The sequence below is a fragment of the Petaurus breviceps genome, unplaced genomic scaffold, assembly GCF_028583685.1.
Source record: "Petaurus breviceps papuanus isolate PSGF00001 unplaced genomic scaffold, PetGlider_PUasm1.0 76, whole genome shotgun sequence".
Lineage (NCBI taxonomy): Eukaryota > Metazoa > Chordata > Mammalia > Diprotodontia > Petauridae > Petaurus > Petaurus breviceps.
Genome location: NW_027186473.1, coordinates 39,156,490 through 39,184,178, shown reverse-complemented (window position 1 = coordinate 39,184,178; position 27,689 = coordinate 39,156,490). Strand labels below are relative to the sequence as shown.

The 27,689-nt window shown below is 37.5% G+C and overlaps 2 pseudogenes; both read left to right on the top strand.

Annotated features, from left to right (window-relative positions):
- The first annotated feature begins 15,538 nt into the window (after positions 1–15,538).
- Positions 15,539–16,310, top strand: LOC138174654 (mediator of RNA polymerase II transcription subunit 6 pseudogene; annotated as a pseudogene).
- A 1,406-nt stretch (positions 16,311–17,716) lies between these two features.
- Positions 17,717–19,022, top strand: LOC138174804 (ubiquitin domain-containing protein UBFD1 pseudogene; annotated as a pseudogene).
- Positions 19,023–27,689: the final 8,667 nt, after the last annotated feature.

Genomic DNA, 27,689 nt, shown 5'->3' with positions numbered 1-27,689 from the left:
CTAAAAGTAAATAAATAAATTTAAATAAAAAGAATAAGCGCTGGCCTTTTTCAAATGATTTTCTATAGTTATTTATTGTCAATTCCTTATTGTGAAGGTTATAGAGGCATAGAGTTAGGGCAGAAGAAGTTATGTAATCCTATCTCCTAATTTTATAGAAGAAAAACTAAAGCCCAGAAAGATAAAGTGATCCAAATTCTCCTGTATGATAAATTGCTAAAGCAGGATTTGAACCACATCCTCTGACTCCAAATCTAACTCTTTTCAACTGACCCATAGTATCATCTAAATAACAATCATAAGACTGTGGTATCCAAAGATCAGGAAGGCAAGAGGTGATCGAAAGTGAGGTTATAGCTTGCCATCAAAGAAACAATTTCAATTCAGAGCAAGCCTTTTTTTTTTTGGATGAGCGTTATAGTGTATTTTATTTTGCTAGACATGATCTTGAAAATAGTCTGTCATTTAGAGGGAGCTGAATTGTTCACGAATATCCAGAGTGATTCCCTGAGGGAGTAATTATAATTGTTTAAGGAGCATAAAGAAGAATAGAAAAAGCATTCATGTCACAGGTCACATTAAATTCAGAATTGGCCATATGGGTGTTGGAAGTTAACTGCAGGGAAATTGCAGTGTACGACTTCTGCAGAATGTGCCGAGTTCTTGATTTCAGAAATTGGTTTTTAATAGAAATGTGGATTTAAGATTGAGCTGCCCAAGGGGCAGCCCATGTTCATGGTCAGCCCATCCTGCTGAATACAGTTTTAGCTCAACATTAAAAAGGTAAAATAATCTCTGAGCTATTCCTAATGTATAGAGGCTATTTTATTATAACCCTCCATCCTGAGCAAACAATCTGTTTCTTTTACCTTTTTTTTTGGTAGGAATTGCACCTTAGCTCCTTCTTATTCTTGAGTCATTTCTCTTCCCTTTGGGTAATGGTTGGTCCAAGAACTGATGGAATCATAATTTCCTGTAGTCCTTAACAGTCTGCTCTTTTTATGCAGTGCATCACTCTGGATACATCAATTACTATAGGCCACCATGTAGAAAATCTGCCCAGACACATCTGAAAGGGATAATCTGAAAGATTTTTTGGAATCTCTTGACTATCTTATGATTATACCCATTGTTTTTTCTTTCCCTTCTTTCTTTCCCATGTCTTCAGCAATCATCAATTAATGAACTTTTGTTGAGCTCCCTTTATATACCAGGTATTCTGTTAGGTAATGGAGATACAAGTTCAAAGAGTGAAAGAATTCCTATTTGCAAGGAGTATATGTTCTTTTCTACTTACTAATTCTGTAAGAACTTTGAAATTCAGACCAGTTAAGATACTTCTAATTCAATTTATAACTTAAGACCTAATTACCCTGTAAGGAGCACAAGCTGGGGGTGGCTAGGTGGCCCAGTGAATAGAGCACCGTCCCTGGAGTCAGGAGGACCTGAGTTCAAATCCAGTTTACACACTTAACACTTACTAGCCACATGACCTTGGGCAAGTCACTTAACCCCAATTGCCCTGCCCTCTAAAAAGCCAAAAAGTCAAAAAAAAGAAGCACAAGCTGATTTCATTGGTTAAAGGAACAAAAATCCCTTGTAACTTCAATTTACAATTCTTGACTTTTAGAAGTAAGATAGAATTTGTCTTAGACACCATTTATCATGAGTTTTACCCTACTGTGTCTAATATACATCTCAGAACTTCCAAGAACTACCAGTTTTCATACCACCATACCTGAAATTACATTCAGGTCCTGTAACACAAATTTTTCAGTCAAAATAAAATAAATAGAAACATCACAGACCAGCTACATCTACATGGAACTTGGGGTTTTATGGTCATTCAATGTGCCCATGGCCTAATCCACACATCAGCATTGGTGCTTAGAAAACATGGCTCTAAAACCGGTTATCCCATGAAGCTAGACAGTAACCCAGTAACAGTAATCCAGTAATTTACATACCAATGGTGTCAAACTCAAATGCAAGCATATCCCAAGGCTTCATATGGTCTTAAAAAATAACAAATTAACATTATCTATGTTGTATTATATTTTAATTTATTCAATTAAACATTTCCCAATTAAATTTTAATATGGTTCCTGGCACACTCGTGAGTTTGGGGATTGAAGATGACACCTCTTATTTAAAACATGCCACAAAATTCCATTAAAAATGAATAAAAGACATTGACTCTACAGATTGATTTCTAAAACAAAGCAAAGCTCTAAGCTATTTTTTGCTGAAATTGATATCAGAATTAACAGAACATCAAGATCCAAGGAGATGTATCATCCCATTATACTCTACCTTAGTTAGACCACACTGGGAGCATTGTATTCATTTCTTTGTAATATAGTTTAAGGACACTGACAATCTGAAAAGTACCCAAGAGGGCAAACAAGATGGTAAATTTCCCAGAGGTCATGTCATAGAAAAAATGTATTTAAGAAACTGCAAGTGTTTAGTTAGCCTCAGGAGAGATGTTTCAGGGTGGGAGAACAAGGCACAAGAGACATGTCTAAATATTTGAAGGAGTGTCATGTGGAAGGATACATTTGTTGTGTTCAGCATCAGCGGGCTGAACCAGAAGCAATGGGAGAAAATCCAGCATCTATTAAGTTCCTAGGTGGTAAATGCAAACAAGAAAACTCTGGAAGCTCTGTTATGATTTTAAGGAAACGAATCCCTTACAAATAAAGCAATCCAAACTTCAAACAGGCTGCCTCCACAGGTAATAGGTTCTCACTTATTATTAAAGTTCTTCAAGCAAAGATATCATGATCACTTTTCAAATATGGTATAGGAAGAATTATTTTTCAGATATGCAATGTTGAAATAGTTGTTGAGGTTCCTTTTCAACATCTCAGTGATATTTAGAATAGGCATCAACTCATTGGAAAAGATACATATGATCCTAAATTGATTCTCAACAAGTTGGGGATTTGTGTCACTGGCTCCATGTTAATTTAATATTTTTCTAATTAAAATACATAACAATGCAACTATTCACAAGAGGTAATTGCTCATTATTTTCTAAAAATGAAGCTATCATTCACCTCTACAAAGTCATCACACTATTTTATTCACATGCACACTTTTCATCAGCTTCCATTTTCTTTCACCCATTCTGACAATTTTCCAGAGACAGACAAAATTCCCTTGGGTAGAAATATAACTTGCAACTACATAAACCCAAATGGCCAATTATTTAATAATTCAGATCCAAAAGAACAGTAATACTGTGGACAGAGGCCCTCGAAAATTGAAGATTTGATTTAATAAAGCTTTAGAAAGTACCATTGTCAGACAGTGCATGGTGTCACAAATGCTAGTTATATATGAAATGTTTATAATAAGACCTGGGTTGTTTTACACAATGAATTTTGACAGATTAAATCTGGCATGCAATTTCAAATACCCACTATTGGTGAGATGTGTTTAATGAGTTGTAAAAAACTGAACCTTCTGGTGTGAAGAAAGATAAGAAATTTAGAAAAAAAAAGTATTTATTGGTGTAATGGGAATGTAAATTTGAAGATCTTCCCTGCCCCTAGGCTAAAGTGCACCTGGAGCCTGGGGTGGGAGGCTTGTTTTTCAGTAGATACTTCTTGATTGGCCAGTGAGTCAATAAGGTTGTTACATTCTCTGAGCCAGGAGAAGGCTATATAAGCCCTGATGTGTAGCTTTGTTTTGGGGCTCACTTTGAGAAGTGTTCTGTGATTTGATCTGGATTTTGGGAAGCCATTGTCCAGAGCCCCCCGGCTTTGAGAAACCCAGATGTTGAAACCCAGATGTTGATTTGGTATGGATGTAATGGTTGGACAGTTTGGAAAGCTGTCTACTTGATCTGTTTCTGTCTTGATAATTCTGCCTGTATACTTTGAAGTTCAGGGTGCTGACCCTTTTCCCCTGAACGAGGTAAACGATATATGTTTGACTGTTTAAAGTAAGCTTGTTAACCTATTTTGAGTTGCTTTCCTTTAACAAAGCAGATCTAAGAACCTGTGTTGGCAGCAAACCCTGAGGATACTTAGGGTGCTTGCTGCTACAATTGGTTAAGTGGCAACATGGTATAACAAATTATGTCAGGTCTGTAATCAGAGAGACCTGGATTCAAGTACTGCTCTCAGTGAAGTTTATTCCATTTTTTTTGTTGTTTTCTCTAGCTAATTGCCCCCTATATGGCTGACACTCTCACTGATCTTTATTCTCTCCCTGTTGACTCACATGGCATGCCCCTGCCTCCCTTATTCTCAAATTTTTTTTTCTTCAGCTATTCATCCTTATTAGCTCTTATCATATATCCCTTCTCCCCTTTGTGGCTAAATTTCTTGAGAAAGCTATCTACATTAGGTGACCCCTATTCATTTCTTCTCAATCTTTTTTTAAGTCTCTGTAGTCTGGTTTCTGACCTACTCATTTGACTGAAACTGATCTCTCCAAAAGATGATGCTTTCTTAATTACCAAATTCAATAATATTTTCTCAACCCTTATCCTTTTTGATTTTGCTGTATCCTTAGATACTGTTGATAATAGTCTTTTCTTCCATACTTTCATCTCTTCAGGTTTGTGTGATCTACTTTTGTCTTGGTTCTTTTAACTAACTAGCCACTCTTTCTCAGTCTTCATACCAGATCTTCATCCAGATCACACTAAGTAACTGTGGATGTCCCAGAGATCTCTGTCCCATCCTTTCTTCTATTTTCCCTGTAAACTATTTCACTTGGAGATGCTATCTTTCATGGATTCAGTTATCATCTCTATGCTGCCAATTTTCAAATCTATTTTCTCATGCCTAGCCTCTTTTTGGACCTCCAATCTCACATCTCTAACTGCCTATTGGGCATTTCAAATTAGATATCCCATTCACATTAAATTAAACATATTTAAATTTCCATGTATGCATATATGTGTATATATATGCATATATAACTTAATTAAATCAGATTCAGAAATATATGCATTGGGACATAGAAATATAATAAATATGTAAATTGTTATTTTGTAAAACATATTTTAAGGGTTTTTTTAGTTCTTTCCAAACTTTCACAGCTACTGACTATATTCATTGCTACAAAAAAAATCTAAATATATAATTTTCAAGTAAGAGATATGAAAGGTGTTTTTTTATGCTTTGGATACACTTACCTCAAATATTGATTGTGTTGGGTACTAATCAGTTGGATTAGACCTAGGTATAGTGTTATAGGGTCATGTTATAGGAACCTGAGAGGCCATCCTGTTCAACTTCCTCAGTATAAAGATCAGGAAGTTGAGGCCCAGAGATGTGGAAGCAGATTCCATAAGACTTAGCAACTTCATGTTGATGAAAATGAATGAAGTTGAGAATGCCTATTCTATCACAAACCTAATGTAAGTTGTTTTTATTATTTTTGTCCATCCCTCATTCTCAAAGAGGACCAATGATATCATGAGTGTGATGTCTTGACTTACAAATAAATTAGATTTAAATGAGGCATAAATGTGCAAAGTCACCAACTTCACTCTCTCCTCCAGAGCCCTCTACGTTCACTGGCAAGACAAATATCAAGATGACTAAATCACCTATAAAAGCCACAGAAATTCTAGGCACCACTTAATGACAAAATGAATATGACATTCATGTAAATCTTATTTATCACAGTGTAGAAATGACCTTGGGTTCTTGAAGACTGTCAGCAGAGCACAGCTTTCTGAGGTCCTAACAAGCTGAAAAGTTTCCCAGGATCGGCTTAATGGTGGAGAAGGTATCTGTATTCTAAGGACCAATCTAGTTCAATGGGATGAATATCTTTGGCCACTATAATGGATAAAGACCATCTGTTGAGCTGTAGAGGGGTTGTAAACTGTGTCAATGAAGTACTCATATCCACAGATGACTGATCCTGGAAATACTGAAGTAACAATAACCACAAGCTACCAGAGTACCTTTTCTACTGTTTTCCAGAAACATTCAAGTGGAGTAGAAGTCAAAGTGAAAAAGTGAGAAGGTCCATTAGGATTGCAATATCTGTCTGGTATTCTAAGCCATATTCTTCTTTGCCTTAGACTCTCTGATGGAGCTTTTGCATACAGTAGCAAACATCTTTAATGAACATTGGCATCGCTGTTTCTGTTTTGTGCTATATTTAAAATTACTAATCAAAGCATCATTAACAAAACTATATCTGTTGTTACATCTTTTAAATTATTCTTGGGATATTTTAATATGCACAGGTGACTGCCTTGTAAAAAAAAAGATACTTTAAGATAGTATGTTTAGCTCAACCAAATAAAGTTCTTTTTAATAGCCAAAAAAAAGTCAAGATGACTGGTGATGGCTCAGGATGTATGAGGTGACCTTGGGCTTCCTAAATTATGTTCTTTCCTAGGTCTAAGTTTGTCTGAGGCAACACTCACTCAATGACTAAGGACTGGGTAAGAATTGAAACACAAGTTAAGTTGTTTTTTCCATACCTCTCACATCTATCTTCTATCTACTCACCTGGCCACCACTCTATTTTAGGCCCTCATCAGTTGGATTTTAATATCCTTTTAATTTTCTCCTTTCCAACTTCTAATCTCTCTCCTCCAAAATCCTGTAAACTTTGCCTAAAATAATCTTCCTTAACATAGTTATCACAATTTCACCTCCCCACCAAAAATTCCTCAGGGCCTACTTGTATTTTTTTCCTAGTATGAAATGAAAACTTCTTTGGCTTATATTAAAACCTTTTCACAATATGGCTTCAACCAACATTTCTGTATTGACCAAACATCTGTTCATATAAAATACTTCTTATTTTAACTGAACTGTCTCCTTACTATTCCTCAGATTCAGTATTCCATTTCAGTCTCCAAGTTTTTCACAGGTTTTTCTCTGTGACTGAACTGCTGTCCCTCATCCCCTCTACCTCTACCTCTTAAAAGCCCCAACTTCATCTCTTAGAGAGTCAGTTAATAAATGTTAATATCTTCCCCACTCATAATTTCTAAAGCCTTTCCCTTACAATTATTTGTGTGTGTATGTGTATAAATGTATGTGTTTGTGTATATATGTGTGTGTTTTATTTATCTGTGCATATGTTTTTATATGAGTAAAAGATAAATTTTCAATGTGCATGAAGACCTTTATTCTTCTTTTTGCATTCCCAGTAGATGGCATGGTGCCTATCATATAGAAATCCCTTAATAAATGCTAATGGAATGAATGAATAAATAAATGAATCTCCTCTTTCTTCCAGAGCTCAAGCAAAGAGCCTTTTAGAATGAGGAACTTTCCTGATCCCAGACCTAATACCTACCCTCAATTGTGAGAACTCTCTACCTCCTGAAATGACTTTGTATTCCTTTGTATATTTGTTGTATTTATTCTGGCTCTGTATAGGTTGCATGCCACCACCAATTGCCACTCCCATGTTCTTCCACCCCCCCCCCAACCACTCCCCACCACCACCACCTAGGCAGTAACTAAGGCAGGGCCTATTTTCTGTTCTGGTGTTTGTATTTATATCCTAATGGCCAGAAAAAAAGTTGGACATAATAGGGACATAGTTAATGCTTGTTGAATGGAATTAACCACACATGCTCTTGGAGCAAATAAGGGCTGACTTTCTACTCTCAGCCCATAATCATGTAATTCATCTTTATCAGTGAGATTTTTGTAGCAGAATAGTAAACAAATAAGTCAGTGATCTTGACTTTCTGGTCTATATTGCAGATTTGGGACAATGGTGGAAAAGGAATGATAGCTTAATTGACAAAATCTCTAAATTAGCAAAATTATAGATCCTCCCTGATACTACTACCATCAATAATGCCAGCTAGAATTTATTTAAAATTTTAATATTTGCAAAGTGTTTTATAAATATCTCATCGTGTCCTCATAACAACCCTAGGTGGTTGCTATTTTTATCCTTATTTCTACCTTTGATGAAACTGAGACAAAGGTCATATGAATTACCTAGAGTCACACAACTACTGCCTGAGATCAGATTTGAATTCAAGTCTTCCTGACTCCAGACCTAGTATGTAGGTCACATATGTGCCTCATACCTACCACTGCCACCACTACCATCATTTTCAAGCATTTAGGAGTTAAGATCATATCTTTTTTTTCCTACTCTGGGTGCCTTTGAGATATGGTATTTATATAGGAGAAACTATTGAAAGCACAGGTTGATTAAGAACTCTCTGTCCTCATGTAATATTTATGAGGCAGGACAACAGATTCTGTAATATCATTACAAAGATAAGATAAATGCTCCTGGTTTACTAAGCTAGAGTTTAAATTTTATCACTTGGTACCACATGAGTAATATTTGTTTCATTTTAAAATGAAAAACTAGTAATATATTTTCAATCATGGAAAGAAAGAGAAAAGTTTCTATACTTTTGGATTGTAATACATTTGAGCCACTGTGCAGAGAGACAGCAGCATAAAGGAAGTTGGAGCTCCCTTCCACTGACAGGACCTATATTCATAAAATTCTCTAAGGATAGAGAAAGGAGATTTGCAAGGAGAGTGACAATAAAATGTTGCTTTGTGGTACCCTGAAGCAAAGCTTTTCAACTCACACAATGTGCCTTCATTAATACAGAGTGTATTTTTGTGGACATATATTTTCAGTAGTGTTTTTGTGTATATCATCTTCCCAGTCTCTAGAAGTGAAGAGAACATTTTGGAAAACTCAAAGGTATCATTCTTGTAAGGAAGTTGATAATTTAATTTGGGGGGTTTGGGTGTTAGTAGTAGTAAAGGGAAAACTGGTAAAGTGGGTATGGGAGGAATCTGCCATCTCACCTTAAAGAGGCCTCTTAGATTTCAGAGTCCTGACTTAATTGCAATATTGTGCATTCCTTGTTCACTGATTTCATTGCACTTGGCATTTGGAAAACTTTAAAGCACTATGGAAATGTGATCACTAATAGTTATTTTATTAATAATTAACAGAGGCAACAACAGAAATAATATTCCTGGTGGACTTTTCATTCTTTCTGCTTGGCTATATTGTTGCCAGTCTCCTTGGATATGGCACCACTACTCCTAATTCTGTACTCCAATTCTTATTATGGAATTCTTATATCCTTTACCCAGTTGGGTGGTCTGTTTGAAAGCCTATGAAACCATATTGCTTTGATTAAATACTTACCCTGGATCTGCTGTGAGTTGTGGTAGTGGTGGTGGTGGTAGTGGCAGTGATGGTAGAAGCAAAATTTAGATACACGTGGGCTTGAATATTAAAAAATCTGTCAGGGTTAGACAATACTACAATAGCCTGAGAGAAAGAGAGAGACTGAGACTGGGTGAGAGACAAAGAGAGAGCTAGAAAACCTGCCTAAATGATTCTGGTTGCTCCTGTTTCAGGTTTGGGGAGTTAATGATTATTAAGAAACAATGTATAATAACCGTTTGGTATGAAATACCATTCTGCCATTAATGGATCTGTGATTTGGTCTTGGAAGAACTCTGACAGATATCAAGCAATTCAAAATATGCTAATAAATTTTGCACATTTCCAGACTATACATAAAGTAAAAAAAAAAAAAACCTTGAATGTATATAACAAACTTTCAGAAATGTCTTGCCTTTGGTATATTTTTAGCTAAAGCATAGTACTGAACTATATAACTATGCCTACAGTTTAGTATCAATGCAGTAACAAAAAATATAGTGGAAGGTCCCCATGGAGGATTTGGGAGAGCAAAGTTAAGAGGAGCACAGGACAAGAAAGTAAGGACAGACTGGGATGTGTATGGCAGGAGGAAATGCCCACATTGCTGAGATCATAAACTCAAAGAATGATAACTATATCAAGGTGTTCATATTTGTATGACCAGAATTCCTTTATTTCCCTCTCTGTGAATTTATATTTATGACTGGGGAATCTAGATGGCCTGGAGTTAGCAAGACTTGATTTCAAACCTGGCCTCACTGTGTGATTCTGGGCAAGTCACTTTACCTCTGTTTGCCTTAATCCACTGGAGAAGTAAATAGTAAACCACTCCCATATCTTTGGTGAGAAACCCCATGGACAGTCTGATTTATGGAACCATAAAGAGTCAGATATGACTGAAAAAAATGTGATTATTCAAAATCCCTCCCTCAAAAAAAAAGAAAGCTCTATTTTTGTTAAAACAAAATTAAATCTCTGTCTACAAAATAAGAGAAACTATACAGAAGATATATTAGAACAGCATTGTTTTACTCCACAAAATGTCTACTTTTCCAGTACCAATAATGTTAATGGATATTCTGTATATACATTGGAAGAATACCCAAGGTAGCATGTATTACTTTTTGAGGGTTCTGGCTAATTATGTTCTTGCAATATTTAATCAGATATCTAATGATTTCTTCCATTGGAAAAAAATATGCTCAATAGCAATTTTAGAAGTCATTCTATATTTCAATGAATGCTTATTAAGTATAAAGTATAATAACTGTTTAACAGGAATCTAAATAATAAGACAATATTGATTCAAATAATAGGGGCACATAAGCAAAAAAAAATACTGTTCTGTGCCTGCTGCTTTTTTACTGATTGACTTTGAGGAAGAAAGTTTGTTAAAATATTTTCTTTTTAACACTATGAGTTGGGCTGAATCTGAAAAATTTACACTGAAGTAAACTTTTCTAAAGCTCAGTTTCCATCTTAATAATGAGGTACCAAAAGTTTATGCCTCACAGAGTTATTGCAAACATCAAATGCAATAATGTATAAAACAGATAACTAGTGGCACAGTGAATAGAGCATTAAGTTTTGAGTAAGGAAAATCTGAATTCAAATCCAGTCTGTTTATATTCCTATATGGGAAGATGATACATGGAACTTGTAAGAACCTTATCATTATTGGATAATTAAATAGAATCTATATAGACAGGGCATGAGTGCAAAATAATTGATTTCAGTTCATCTCCAAAAGTAATTAAAGGATGAGAAAGAGGGATAAAGTGAGAAGGGAGATGAAGAATGGGAAAAAAATTTCCAACATAAAAGAGACATGTAAAAAAGAGCTTTTATAGTAGAAGGGAAAATGATGTGGTAACAGGCAGTGCTCAAACCTTATTTTCATCAGAATTATTGCAAAGAAGGAATAATCTATATACAAACCTAGTTGGGTATACAAATCTAATTTTCCCAATAGGGAAATAAAAAGAGAAGGGGACAAAAATGGGAGAGAAGGATGATTAAAAAAGAAGTGTGTATATTGGTAGGAAGTGGTCAGAAGCCAAACAGATTATTGAGGAGGGACTGAAAAATTAACTGAAGAAAATAGGAGAGAGAAAAATATTCAATAATAACTTTGAATGTGAATGGAATGAGCTAAACACATAAACTGGAAGCAGATAGTAAAATGCATTAGAAAATAGCATCCAACAGTATGATATTTGCAGGAGATACACTTGAAACAGAAAAATACACAATTAAAATAAAGGGCTGGAGCAGAATCTATTATGCATCACCTAAAGGGAAAAAAAAGCACAGCAGTCATTATCTTGGACAAAGCAAAAGCAAAAATTGACATAATTAAAATCAACAACAAGGAAACCTATAATTTTGCTTTTAGGTACCTTTTAGGTACCTTATACTAAGACTTCTAAAACTGTGGATCACAACCCTATGTGGGATTGTACTGGCAATGGGAATTTGAAGATATTTCTTGCACCTTAATAAGGCTAAGGGAATTTTAAGGTATTCCCTGCTTTGAAAATATACTCTGCCCCCAACTAGGCTGAATGTAATTTCATGGAGACTGTGGTGGGAGGAATTTTCTGAAGGGTGGAGTAAAACCCACAGGAAGCTGGGAGTGAGAGCTGGCTAGATATGGTTGGGAAGAGAATATGCATTCAAGGGAGACAGGCTTGTGAGTAAAAGTTGGTGTTTGCCACCTACTGTGACAGATAGACTTGCGTTGGTTTGTGGGAAGGCTAAATGAAGCTGTGGATCTCTGTGCTGTTGTGGTTTATTAACTTCTTTCTTACTATGATGAAATTGACTTACTATTTTTGGGTTTCAGTTTTCTGGTGTCTGAATAAATGTTTGCTTCTGTCTTCTATATGGAGAATCTGTTATATTTTGTCATTACACACTATGCAGGTATATTTCTAGTGACTGCTGGTGCTGTAAATATTGCACTAGCACTACATTTGGCAATGGGGATTGGATCACAAAATATCAGACCTGTATTTGGAGGGAGAAGGGATTTAGAAGTAGAAATGACTATCCTAGGATGTGAAGATTTACCTTATTACTCCCCAGTAAGAGAGTGGTCTAAAAGTTTTTACAGGGCTCTGTGAAAAGTGGGAACTGAGGTTTCAGAAAGGAGAACCTAGAGTTAGAAACATGCTTGCAAAGAATACCAATAAAACCTGTAAGAGAGCTGGAGGCAGTGTGGAGAAGGACCTGAGTTTTACTGATAGGTATTATGTGTAAAAGCAGGGACAAGTTGTTACAAGAGAAAACTCAAATGGAAAGGGAGCTGGCTGTGCTGAAGCATTGTGGATCTCCTTTATAAGAGCAAGCTGGAGGATCTCAGGTGGTAGAAGAGAAGACTGTTGTGAATGTGGCTCAGAAAAAAAGCAGAAAAGTACAGGAAGATAGTGAATACAGTTTTAGTAAGGATTGACCCTAGTTGCCATGATGACAACTACCAGGAGACGGCATGTGTAGAAAGTGATACAATGTTTCATGACCAAGGTTTTACAAGGGCAGAAGCTTGCCCCATACTGAAAAGAAAGCAGGACAACCAAGGAGGCCAAACAGAGTTCAGGGAGACAATTAAGGATTTCACTCATCAGGAGATTACTGATATATTAAGCAGATTCAGCCAATGGAGGGAAATATCACTGGTATCTTGGATAGTGAGAATCAGTGATGAAGGGGTGGGAGGAGTATGGATAGATAGTGTGGAATGCTTGAAATTTATAGGTATTTGTCAGAATCCTTTTGTACAGCAAGTTATTAGAGACTTTCATATGGCAGGAGTTAACAATATAACCACTCTGTTAGCTTTAGCTGCCAATGGATGCAATAGAATGTATCCCACTGATTCTATGTGGTCTAGTAGAGACAGACCCTGGTACATGCTTAAAGACTGTATGAGAAAATTGGAAGGAGAAGTAATGGAAACTGCTATTGCGGTTAGAGACGCAAATGTGTATCATATTACCCACTTAGTACTTTCTCAAAGAAATATCATAATGAAGACAATTTCTCCCACTCATAAGCACCTACTTCTGACTCTACTAATTGGTGAAATAGGGCAAACTCTTTCAGAGGTGATGGATAAGATTACACAGCTAAGTGATATGGGAGAATGTGAAAAAGATAAATTTCCTCAAGACAGAAAATTAAATGTCCAGGGGATTCAAAGTCAGAATAAATTGACAAGACATAACTGTTTATTGCTCTATTGATAGCTTGGGCTGATTTTGGGGAAAAAAAAAATGATGGTATTCCAACAATTAGTTGGAATTAGTTAATTAAACTATATAAAATGTGCCAAGAAAAGGGGCTTAATATTAGACAGAATAAACAAGTAAGAATTGGCCCTTCAGATCCTCCTGAATCATTGTATCTTAGTTTGTCACACCTTCAGGGAGAACAGGAAATTGGCCAAGCCCCAGTTCAGATTAAAAAAAAAAATACATAGATGAGATTATAGAACTCATGTCAATCTGACTATTTGTTGGAAAAATGGATGAAATATTTTAACTAGTGCATTAATTGATATTGGGGTGGAGGTTTCCCTTATTTATGGGAACCCCGAAAAATTCAAGCATGAAACACCTATTACTATCAAAGGACTGGGAAGGGTAGAAATATATCATTGGAGTAGATATATTGAGAGGTATGGCCCTTAATTTACATGAAGGAAGATATCAATTTGCAGTAAGGAAGAGAAGATAGGAATTAATACAGTTTTACTGGGGGAAAAATGGACTCAATATCTTTACTTGAAGCTTCTGAAGTAATTACTTTAAAGCAGTATCATGTTCGAGGCGGGCAAGGTGAAATTACCAGTACTATAAAGGAATATGTCAAAGCAAGATGGAATAATCCTGTCTGGCCAGTAGATGGGGGCAGCCAAGTAGCACAGCAAGTAAGAGCACTGGCTCCAGTGTCAGGATGACCTGGGGATCAAATCTGGGCTCTCATACTAAGCACCACACCCAGAAATAACTGCCCGTGTAACCTTGAGCAAGTTACTTAACCCCAATTGTTAAAAAAAAAAAAACAGATGGGATGTGGAAAATGACAGTGGATAACAGAAAACTGAATAAAGTGACTCCTCCCCTTTATGCTGCTGTTCCAGATACCATTACTTGAAAAGAAAGGATCCAGAAATATGATGAATCTTGGTATGCAGTTATCGATTTAGCTGATGCTTTCTTTACCATCCCAATAGAATCTAAACAATGGTACCCATTTGCTTTCATTAGGCAGGGTAGACAATATACTTTCACACACTTGCCACAAGGATATCTGCATAGCCCCACTATTTGTCACAATTTTGTGGCTAAATATTTGGATGAATTAAAGTTACCTGGTATACAGCTTACACACAACATTGATGATATTATGACACAGGGGGGAAATGTAGAAGTGGAGAAGAGTTTGATATTATTAATTGAGCATATGAAAAGCATGGGGTGGTGTAATGCGACTCTGAAGATCTTCCCTGCTCGTTGGACCCCTTGATAGGCTTAAGTGAATCTGAGAACCTTCCCTGATTTGAAAATATACTCTGCCCCCTGATAGGCTGAAAGTGGTCACATGGAGCCTGTGGTGGGAGGCTTGTTTTTCAGAAATGCCCACACCTTGTTACTTTATGATTGGGCAGTAGAACAAGAGGGTTCTGATATTCTCTGACCCAGGAGAAGACTATATGTATACCCTGATGTGAGGTTTTCCTTTGGGGCTCACTTTGGGAAGAGTTGTGTGATTTGGCCAGATGAGACATTGGGCAGCCCTTGAGCCTCCCAGCTTTGAAAACTCAGATATTGGTGGTTCACTCTCTGGTAACTAACTACGTATGGATGTAATGGTCAGACAGCTAGAAGCCCTGTTTGTTGAATTGTGTTATTTTCTGTTGTAACTACTGTTTATATTCTCTGAAGTTCAGGGTGCTGACTTTTTCCCCTGAACTAGGTAAATGATATATGTTTGATTGATTAAAGTAAGATTGTGAAGACATATTGAGTTGCTTTCCTTTAGAAAAACAGATCAAAGAACCTGGGCTAGCAGCCATCCTGGGCATGCTATGGTGCTTGTCACTCCAGGTGGGAATATAAATCTGCAAAGATTCAAGCACCAGCTCAAAAAGTAAAATTTTTGTGGTATACAATGGAATAAGGGGCTGCAAGAGATTCTTCCACAAGTCCAACAAAAGATTCAGGATTTTCCTATCCTTACCTATAAGAAAGAGGCCCAGAAATTTATAGGGTTATTTGGATATTGACAACATCATGTTCCACATCTGGGACTGATTTTGAAACCCTTATATAAAGTTACTCAGAAGAAATATGAATTTTTCCACACTGGAATTAGGAGGAGGTTGTGGAGCTTCTGACACTATGGCAGTGGTAGATATTCGAGACAAACTGTTGGGAAATTCATGGGTTGACAGTTCCTGGATCCCTATATTGAACAGTGGTAGTGTCTTGGATTATTTCTCTGAATGAAGTAACCCTTTTTATGATAGGACACGTAATAATGAAGTGGTCAAAATGCAGAGGCTCACACTGGAACATTTGAGTCAGATGGTTGGAGTAGAGTATATCTTCTTGCATGCCAAAGAGCCCTTTCTTTTTATCATTTGTAAACAACAGCAGCAATCCTCTACACAAGTCATCCCATTAGCTGATTATTATATCATTGCTGGAGTAATTTATCAGGCACCTGACTTGGGATCTGTCATAAACTCCAGAATGCTCACAGCTGTTCATGGAATTCAGTCAGCTTTTAATGAAGCTATGTCATATTGTCATTACCACCCTTCCAAAGGGTACTGGGTGGCACTTCAAAGGTCAAAAGAACAAGATAAAGCCAAACCTAAAGCCAAGAGAAAAGAAGAACCAAGGTCTATTTTTCAGAGGCAGCATGTAGATGCTTTACTCCTAGATTTATGAGAGAAATTTCCACCCAAATTTGTTCAGCAAAAGCCTGGAGAAAAGCCTGTCCCAGTGGATCAGACCATAAGGAACCAGAATCTATACCTGAAACCTGAGTTTATGGCAGAAACAACAAAGTCAAAATATTCCTTTAGGATTTTGGTTCAGGAAACCCCCTTCAAATGGAGTTCAATATTTACCTTTTAAAAAGCAGTTATTAGGTGCATATTGGGGTTTAGTAGAGACTGAAGAACTGACTCTGGACCATGAAGTGATATTAAGGTCTGGAATACCAATTATGACCTGGGTAATGAGTACCCCAGCTTTTCACAGAATTGGACATACACGAGAGGCAGCATGATTAAATGGAAATGGTATATTCAAAATAGAGCTAAAACAGGCAAAAGTGGAGTTTTTGCTCTACATGAATATGTTTGCTATAGAGCAAACATAGATATTGAGGGAAATGATACATCACCTGAACCAAAAAAACATTTGGTGCAGTCCTTGGTAAAATGGAATGATGGATATGATGAATTAACTAAAGAAGAGAAGAAACATTCATGGTTTACTGAGGGGACAGCAAAATATTTGTGCAATAAAAGACCTTGGAAAGCAATAACCTATAACCCTTGTACTAGGTGGACTTTGGAAAGTACTGGGATAGGTGAAAGTATATGACAGTACATTAAGCCATCAAAGCAGAACAAGGAGTACAGTGTCATATATTTATTGGTTCATGAGCGGTAGCTCATGAGTTAGCTACATGGATGCCCATGTGGAAAAATAAAAATTGGGAAATTCATGGCAAACAAGTTTGGGGCAAAGAAAAGTGGGAAGACATATGGGACATGTCTTTAGTTACCAATTTGTCAGTTTTTCATGTAGATGCTCACCATGCCAGAACGTGAGTACAAAGCACATTATGATCGACTAGCAAAGACCACAACTCAATATACAGTCCCTACTTTGACACCAACTGAGGGATCACAAAATTTTGGCAACAGTAAATGTTTACTGAATGTGCAGTATCCAAAAATTAATTAAAAATTAAACCTTCAGTGAACCCAACGTGTTTCTGGCAGCTCTTGCCCATGTTGCATCATGCAACTTCAATGCAGCCTTTGTTCTGAACACAAAGCATGAGCACTTTGAACTGCACATGCTCTCAGGTCATGCAATGCCAATGAACACTGCCTTCATGTGAAAAAAGGGTTGTGAGTGGAAAAAAGTTTAAGAAGCCCTTCCTTAGAAAATGAAGTAACATCAAATATTTTTATATTAAATCTCTCTGAAAAAATCTTCATTTCTCAAGTATATAGAGAACTGAATCAAATTTACAAAAATAAGAGCCATCCCTCAATTGATAAATGTTCAAAAGATACAGACAGCTTTCAGATGAAGCAATCAACACTATGAAGTCAAATTAAAAAAAAATGTTCTAAATCACTACTGATTAGAGAAATGAAAATTAAAACAACTTCAAAATAATATCTCACACCTATCAGAAATGATGTTGTAATGATGATCAACTGGGAATGACTTAGCTACTCTGATCTATACAATGATAAAAGATAATGTTCTCCACCTCTAAAGAGAGAATTGTTGGAGGGAATCTTAGCTCGGGTTCAGTGGGAATACTTGATGGTCTCCAGACAGTTACTTCTTACACCTTTGGCTCAAACGAGAGGAAGGCTGCTATCAACCTTCTAGGGAATAACAAAAAGAGAGGCAGAGAGAGCTGAAGTCGAAAAGCCCGGCATGGAAATGGATGCCCAGAAGCTGCAGCTCAACTGCGTGGACACCGAGGCTGAGACCTCCTGCTGCTCCTCCTCCTCGTCCTCGGCCGCGGCCACAAGGGCCAAGGGCAGCCTGCAGGCAGACCAGACGCAGGGAGGCATAGCCAGCGCCCAGGCCTCGGTCAGCAACGACACCGACACCGAAAAGGAGCTGGTGGATCTGAAGATCATCTCGAACAAGAACAAGTACGACGTGCGGGTGCCTCTGGACAGCATGGGGGCCGAGCTGAAGCACAAGATCCACTCCATTACAGGTCTGCCACCTGCCATGCAGAAAGTTATGTTTAAGGGACTTCTACCTGAGGAGAAAACATTATGGGAAATCAAAGTAACTAGTGGTGCCAAGATTATGGTGGTTGGATCTACAATAAACAATGTTTTAGCAGTAAACACACCCAAAGATGCAGCACAGCAAGAAACAAAAGCTGAAGAGAGTAAGAAGGAGACACTTTGTAGGCAAAAGCAACACAGAAAAGTGTTAGATAAAGGGAAACCTGAAGATATGATGCCTTCTGTTAAGGGTGCCCAGACTAGTTAACACTAGTCGTTTTAACGACTACCAACGGTACTTTTATCAGGCATGTACAATAAGACAGGAGGAAAAGTGAGACTCACCTTTAAATTAGAACAAGACCAGTTGTGGATTGGCACTAAAGAGTGAACTGAAAAATTACCCATGGGCTCCATTAAAAATGTGGTCAGTGAACCTATTGAAGGACATGAAGATTACCACATGATGGCATTTCAGTTGGGTCCCACCGAAGCCTCTTACTACTGGGTGTATTGGGTTCCAACTCAGTATGTGTATGCAATCAAAGACACTGTGCTGGGAAAATGGCAGTATTTTTGAAAGAACTTTCACCTCTGACACAGGAGACTGACCCAAAGTGAAGGACATTGCTGGGAGAGGCCTGCAACATGCCCGGATTTCATAGTCCTGGAACTTTTATTAATTCAAATCTGAGGAGATATTGACTGAAGCCAGAGGTGATGTACTTTCACCATTAGTTTACTTTTAACTTAAAATTGCAAAATCCCTTCCCCTCAGTCAGCTTCAAACCATATTTAAAGTGAATACGGTAAAAATCAATAAATCTTAATTCAGAAAAAAAAGAGAGAATTGTTGAACTCCAAATGCAAAATGAAGTATAATTTTCTTGTTTTCTTTTTTTTCCTTTCTTTGAAATACAGCTAATATGGACATATATTTTACATGATATCATATGTATAATTGATTTCATTTTGTTTGCCTTTTCAATAGGAAGTGTAAGGTTGTGAGGGAGGGAGAAAATCTGAAACTCAAATTAAGAAAAGGATATCTAAAATAAACAAATAATATTTTAAATGAGAAAAAATAAAGCATTTAGGGGATAAATTAAAACAAAACACAAAATCCCTTGATGGTGTGATAATTTTATTACATCTGTTATATTCTTCTTGAGGAGATATGGACAAGATGAATCAAAAAAGAGACTTGTGTATTAATAGAACCTTCTGGTGTAGTACTTTCTGGCACTATATCATTTCTGAAAATAAACAAATATGACAAAATTCCACTATTCAGATGGAGATTATTCAATATTAATGGAAAATAGAACAATGATTAAGATTTCCTAGAAAAATACCAATATGAAGAGAAAACAGAAAAAAATATAAGCTTAAGGGGCGGCCAGGCAGCACAGCGAGTAAGAGCACTGGCTTCAGTGTTGGGACAACCTGGAGATCTAATCCCAGGCTCGGACACTTAGCACCCACCCAGAAACACCTGGCCGTGTAACCTTGAGCAAGTTACTTAACCCCAATTGCTTAGGGGTGGCAAGGTGGCTCAGCGAGTAAGAGCACTGGCTCCAGTGTTGGGATGGACCTGGAGATCAAATCCCGGGCTCAGACACTCAGTACCACACCCAGAAATAACTGGCTGTGTAACCTTGAGCAAGTTACTTAACCCTGATTGCTTTTATATATATATAAGCTTAAAATATAGTCTTCATTTTTTCTACTTCTGCTCTTGTTCCATGTGACTTTTCTGGAAGAGACAATAGATACCCTGTAGTGCTTTAGCTCAGATCTACATAAATATGGATTGGGCAGTTGTCCCCAAAGGCTCTACTTTTGCAGTGGAATATCATTTATAAAATCAGACATAATTTGAATGCATTTATTTTTCTTCATAAAGCAAAAAAAAAAAAAATGAAATACACACACACTCATACAAACACCCCATTGCAGCAACAGTTTTAAAATTTAAACAAAAATACTCACCTTCACATAACTGTCCTGAGCTTCTATAAAGTACTGAATGAAATTTAAAATACTACAGAAAACTTGTAATACATTATTTTTACTAAGAAATTTACTTTCTTTGAATATTAGAAATAAAGGCTTAATTCCCAATATAGCCCTTGCATATGTTTTTGTCAAGGATTTATGTTATCTGTGTCAGATAACTGATTTCTAAAATTGATATTATAATATTCTATTTGGAAAACTTTCAAATAACTGAGTTATGAAGACCTTCACTAAAGTGTCACTATATATTTATTCACCTCAAACTTGCTTTTTCATTAAAAACATAGCTTCAAAATGTACAACTCACTTTTCTCTAAACATGCCTGTGAAGAATGTAGTATAATTTTATCAAACTGATTTTATACATGAACAATCTGAGTCCCTGAGCTAAGACAAGATTTAACAATTATTACTAATCCAGTAATTATAAAACTCAAATATTGTCGAATATCAAATCCAGAACATTTTTCTGTAATACCATTGAGTCTCTTCCTAATTTCCCTTTGATTTCTATATTCACTATTAAAATAAAATGATATGAAAGAAAATTGAAATGAAGAGGCAAATCCAAGATGGAGAAGGAAAGGCAGTGACTCACCTGAGCTCTCCCCTAAACCCCTCTGGATACTTAAATATTGACATAAAACCATACCTAAAATGACAGAACCCACAAAATGACAAGGTAAAAAAGTTTTCCTGTCAAAAACACTTTAGGAGTTTGGCAGGAAAGGTCTGTCACACTGGGGTCAGCACAGGCTACCCCAAAACAAACTGGACCCCAGAAAACCAGAAGCAGGCCTTGGGAGTCACTGAACCTGTAGTGGCAGTGACTGCTTCTGGAGCTCTCAGTTCACAGATGGTAAAGAGGGTCAAACAACTGAGCAGAAGGAGATTACAGAGGTCTTTACTAGCACTGGGGGCAGAACCCTGTTGCTTTGCCCATTTTCGGTAATGGGTCACCACCCTGTATGTCTGTCAGAGGGGAAAGAGAAATTTTAGCATACCAGAGTTTGTGGGCCACAGTGGGGCAGGGAACCTCATCACAGTTCCAAGGAAGAAGAGAGTGTTTGTAGTTACTCACAGGTGAGAGTATAGGCCAGGAGAGAAGTAAAGACCTCTACTTAGGTCACACCAACTTGGAAGAATTGAAAATGTATAGGTGCCTAGAAGTATCTCTGAAAATAGCTGCACAAAAACCCTGAAGGTTAGCACAGTGCATGCTCCACCATGGAAGCAGAGCACCACTTTAACAAAGATCTAAAACTCAAGAAATTGACTGGAAAAGACAAATTTTTCCATGGTGACAAGGAAGTTACCATGGTGACAAGGAAGATCAAAACACAAAACTCAGAAGAAGATAACAAAGTCAAAGTTCCTATGTCCAAAACCTCAAAGATAAATTTGAGCTGTTCTCAGGCCATGAAAGGACTCAAAAACAATTTTAAAAATTAAGTAAGAAAAGTAGAGGAAAAATTGAGAAGAGAAATGAGAGTGAAGCAAGAAAATCATTAAAAAACAGTCAACAGTTTGGTAAAGGAGGCACATACACACACACACACACACACACACACAAGAAAATAACACCTTAAAAAACAGACAGCCAAATGTTAAAGAGGTAAGAAAAATGATGAGCAGAATGCATTATAAAGCAGAATTAGTGAAATGGAAAAAGAGGCACAAAAATTCACTAAAGGAAAAAAAAAAACACTCCTTTAAAAAAGCAGAATTGGCCAAAAGGAAAAAGTAAATACAAAAGTTCAGTGAAGAAAATAATTACTTAAAAATTATAAATAAGCAAATGGAATCTAATGACTATGAAAAATTGAGAAATGATAAAATAAAATCAAAGAATTAAAAGATAGAAGACAATATTAAATACCTCATTGTAGAAAAATTATCTAGAAAATAGATCTAGTATGGATAATTTAAAAACTGTTGGACTACTTGAAAGTCATTATTCAAAAAGCCATTTGCCCTAGGCAGCATCTTTCAAGAAATTATCATGTAAAACTATGCTGATATTCTAGAACTGGAGGGTTAAATAGAAATCAAACCCATCAATCACCTCCTGAAAGAGAGATCAAAATGAAAACTCCTAAAAATATCAGAGCTAACTCCAGAACTCCTAAGTCAAGGATAAAATGTTGCAAGCAGCCAGAAAGAAACAATTCAAGTACCATATGGCCACAGTCAGGATAACAACATATTTAACAACTTCTACATTGAAGGATCATATTTTTAATATGACATTCCAGAGCTAGGTTTACAACCATTAATTGCCTGCCCAACAAAACTGAGCATAATAATTCAGGATGAAAACACGAAAATTCAATGAAATAGAGGGCTTTCAAGCATTCTTGATGAAAGAACCAAAGCTGATATAGAAAATTTTACTTTCAAATTCAGGGTTCTAGGGAAGCATGAAAAGGTAAACAGGAAAGAGAAATCATAAAGGATTTAATAGGATTAACTGTTACATTCCTACATGGGAAGATGATACTTGTTACTCATAAGAACTTTCAAATTATTATGGCAGTTAGGAGTATATATAACAGGGACCACAAGTGTTAGTTGAATATGCTGAAATGATATCCATAAAAAAGGGGGGGGTGTCTGAGAGAGCAATACACTAGGAGAAAAAGAAAGGAAAAGATACAATAGGGACAAATTATCTCACATAAAAGAGACAAGAAAAAGTTTTTACAGTAGAGGGGAATATGGGGGAGGTAAGAGGGAGTGATTGAACTTTACTCTCATCAGAACTGGTTCCAAGAGGGAGCAACGTATGTACTCAATTGGGTATAAAAATCTATCTTATCCTACAGGAAAGTAGTGTTGTACCTGGTTTTCCCATCCCCCAACCTCAGCCTTCCCTCAGGGAAGTGAGCAGACTGCCAGGTCAGTTCCACCTTCCCCCAACAGATGTCTGCCTTTACCCAGTCAGCCCACCTCCACAGAGGTGGGTGAGCTTCCAGGTCAGGGAGACTTGAGGCCAGTGGGAAATTCGAGGTGTGTATGGACCAATTACTCTTCTTGGCCTCTGCAAGTATCTGCTTGAGGAATACTTAACCATGGCCATGTGGCATCCCTTTAAAAGCCAACACACTCTCCATGCAGACTCACTGTTTGATTTGGGCCTGGCCCCAACAGTTCCACAGAAAATGAAATCCACTTCCAAATTTTACTCTCTGGGGTGTCTTGTCTTGCTCCTTTTGGCACAACATTTGGAGGCCCCGTGGAGATGTTCTTGATGTCCCACGTCACCATGCAGATCCCTGAATGGGAAGAGCTCTCTGCCTTGGGAGGCAAGCATCTGCTTGCCCCGATCCATAGGGGAGCTAGCCCTTCATGAAGTTCCAGGGCCCCAGTTCTTGAGGAGAGAAAGATTGAGACTTTGACTGGCTCCTCATTCGAGTCCTGTGGGGATTCAGGACCTCCAATTTGGTGACAAGTACAACTCTGTTTTCTGTTCTGTTCTGGGAGTATTCTTGGGAGGCTGGATGCAGCCTGAGTGTAAACTGCACTCTGTCCTCCGGGCAAACTCGACACATTGAAATGTTGTCCTTATCTGTTTCTGGTCTGGTCTATTAGTCTATCTTTCTATGTGTCCTATCCATTCTGGGCATGTAAAGTTTTATTTTGGGCTCATTTGCTTAACCTCTCCCTGCTTTTACTCTGCAAAGCAGGTATTCCAGTGGCTATCAGACAAGTACCTTCAAGGAAGCTTTTCTGATTTCCACTGGGAAGATATATTTTTTACTAAGCCATTTTAAAGTAGCCCACCAGGATGGGGCAGATTATGGGGTCCCCTGGAAGAATGAGTGGCCCACATTTGGGGTGGGCTGGTCCTCACAGGGAAGATTATGCAATCAGTGTGGTGGGTGGTCACAGGAAATACAGGACCTCCAGATCAGTTCCCTTATATTGATGTCTGGCTGGACCTCGTCACTCATCCCCCTCTCTGGTTTAGGAACTGTTCTTTTCAAAGGGATATTCAAGTCCTTGTGGCCCAGCCACTGGTGGACACTCCCAAAAACCTCCCAAGAAAGCCCTACAGGACCATATCAAGAAGCATAATCTCCCACCACCTTACAGCCCTGGATCCCCTCCCTCTGCCTCTTCCCCTGACTCCTCAGGGCTTCCCACCTCCCTGAGCCCCCTTTCAAACCCCCCCCCACACACACACACACCTGGGCTGGGGCAAGCCATCAGCCTCCAGAAGAACCTCTTCTGCTTTAGCCATCCTTCCCCTCAGGGAATCCCTTAACCCAGAGGGAAGGGGGGGTTGGAAGAGGGAAGAAAGCCTGGGTGGACTGGAGGGAGCCAGGACATTCATGTGGCCTGTTCTGAATTGCAGTGGCTGGGCATTGAGGGGCTGGGGTTGACCAGCCTGGCCCCAGTGTCAGGCCCAAGGTAGGACTGACTTACCTCCACCCTGTGCTGCCATGGTTGGAGAAGGTGAAGGCCCTGCCCCAAACTTGCAGCCCCTGGTTGTGGCAGGAGGGGGCGGGGGGAATGAAGCTGGCAGGAAGGTCTTCTCTACCCACTGAAGTGGAAAGTGGGTTGGGGTTGGGACTTGCACAGCCCCACAGGGAATTGGGTAGTTGGGAAATTTCTCTCAGAGTCTGAAGGGGCGGGGTAGGATCAGGAGCCTTCCCAGGAAGGAGACTTTGGCCAGAAGTCTTCCAAAAAAAAAAAAAAGTCAAGGGGGTGGAGGTGGCAAATGGGCCTCTCTTTGGGAATCCCTCCCCTAAGATCAAAGAAGCAGGCAGGTTAGCGATCTCCTGCCCCTAAGTCTGACCCTAAGGCAAATTGAGAAAATATTTAGCTCTGTAAAAGAGAAGCCTTAGAGGAGGAGCTTTGAGATTGGCAGATTCACAGCTCTCACTTTCCAAAAATCCACCAAAATTCTTCTCCCTGTCGTTCTGCCCATTGACAAGGCTATATTCTTAAAGGGATAGAAAATGATGAATGGGACACTCCGACCCAAGTGTTGTAATATTTTAAATTTTTTTAATTTGGGGAATATGTACAATCTCTTTCTTTATAGTCCTGGTCTGCCCAGCCTGGAATTATAAAGAAAGCTAGAAAAACAAACAAACAAAATATTTTTGCAAATTCTAAGAATTAATCATTAAGAAGTCGGAAATAGGATATTGGGATTGCTTAAAAAATAAAACAAGTTTTTTTTGCTATCTCTGCTTGACCTGTTCCCTGAATTTGTAAAGGAAAAATTAATATCATTTATGAAACATTTGTGATCAAAATGATATAATGATAATAATAAAAATATAATGACTGACATATATTGGTATCTCCCTAACTTTGAAGCCAATGCCAGGAGTGATAAGATCAAATATTGTATAAATCATTTGATGTCATTTGATATTCATTGCTATGTTGTTGCCATCTTTCTAAGATTGTAGTGTGTTTCTAAAAGTCTGTTTAGCTAGGGAACTTAAAAAAACACATTTTGAATTAGGAATAGTATTACAGCAATTTTTTAAAGTCTGGATTTTGTATTGCATGCATATTGGGTTTTTATGTTATAAAACTTGTTAATTTAAAACTTATATTTGGGTTACAAACAGGCAATAATAATACTGCTGACATTTCATTTAAAATTTTGGTTATTATGAAAATATAATGATGAGATGTATGATTCTCTGTACTAGGTGAATTGGAAGTGTGTTTTGTAGAACTCTTATTGAGCAAATAAAAATATATATTGGTGTTAATCTGAAGGTTTCCAGTGTGTAAATGGTAAAGCGATTTTTTTTTGTATATGAAAATTTGAAAAACACATCCAGCTGATTTAAGGTCACCAGATTAGTAATTAATTGGTTTTATGGAAAGGAACTTGTTTTAGTCATGTAATCCTTAAACAATGGATTTAAATTTCTGAGAAATTTCAAGTTCATGGACAACAAGAAGGGAATTCTAAAAGATTAGAGAAGGAAATATTGTAAATGGAATCCCTTACATTTGTGAGACCTGGCAAATCTTTATTGCTGATTGTAGCCCATAAGAATAAAAAATGCTCTAAACTGTGATTGGTGAAATTTGTTGTTTAAGGTGATTGCTTTTCCTTCTTTAGCAAATTTCCTATGATCAGAGCATGTAGTCAATAAAAGGTATGAGCTCTTTTGTGTTAGCTTATTGGAAAATCTAATATTATTTTTCATCTAGAATTAGAACATGTGCAGAAAGTGACGCAAACTGCTTAAGATCATTTTAACAGTTTTCAACTAACTTTCTTCATAAAGGTTTAATGAGATTGTAAAGCAGAAGGGATCTTGCTGTTTTGATCTGAATTTGTAGTTATTTCATGCTCTAAGCAAAAGTTAACATTTGTAACTGAATGTGTATGTTAAAGATTCAATTTCTGAAATAGCTCTTTCTTACAGAGTGGATATAATCAGAGTATAGACAAGCTTTGTGAAACAAGGTTGTATGTCTATTATTCATTCATTTGTGAGGTTCAAGTCAGGAACCTCTATTGCTTAAGGCAATATATTTAAGTTAGTAAAAGAATAATAACTTATGAAGTATCTTGTTTATGTAGTTTGTAGAAATATAAAGGAAAGTGAAATAGTCTGAGTAATGGATTATACTAGCCCATCCTCACCCCACTTCTGGTCACTTTCCTCCTACTCTTTTTTGGCCCTTGTTTAATCTCTTTGACAGATTTGTTTCTTCTGGGCTCAGCATCCTTCACTTACAGATGTCATCTCAGGCTGAGTACCCACTGTCTCGAGACCATGGCCCATCACCCCCTGGACCTGGCTTCGGCCACAGTTTTGGCCACAGGCCAAAATGACCCAGCCTCCTAAATGGTGGGACCCTACAAAACAGAGACAGCTCTACGTCCTCCCTCAGCCTGAGCCCCAAATGATTTTAGGTCCCAGCTGTTTAATGGGGAAATATTAGGGTGCTTGGAGTGATGTGGTACTTGGGTGCCTGATATTTGGTTTAATCAGAGATACTTTAGTTCGGAGAAAAGAAAGATACCATTTTAAACATCAGGTTAATTCAAACTATCTTTAAAGTCTATTTATGAAAAGTTGAACAAAGCAGATAAGAAGGTTTGGGGACAAATGGGGCTCATCCAGACATTCCTGTTTCCAGATAGTTGATATTAGTTGTGGAAGTATGTTGAGAGAGCATGAGAAAGTTTGGGGAAGGCAGAAAGATTTGTAACTTGAGTTTGTAATTAATAGCTCAATCAAATTTTAGATGTCCCTATCTGAAGAACACTAATCCATATTTATTTGCTATTTAATAATTTTGGGACTGTAAATTTTTCTATCATTCTGAGCCTTAATTACAGAAATCCATTGCCATAAAAGCCAATGATGAGATGGCAGAGACTGCGGGCTGCAAACTGTTCAAGGTGGATGTCTGTGCTTGGAAAAGTCTGGGGACAACCTCGGACATTGCCCGTGGGATCTCTCTGACTTTATTTCCCAATTGTGCATTTTCTTTCTGAAAAGGAAAC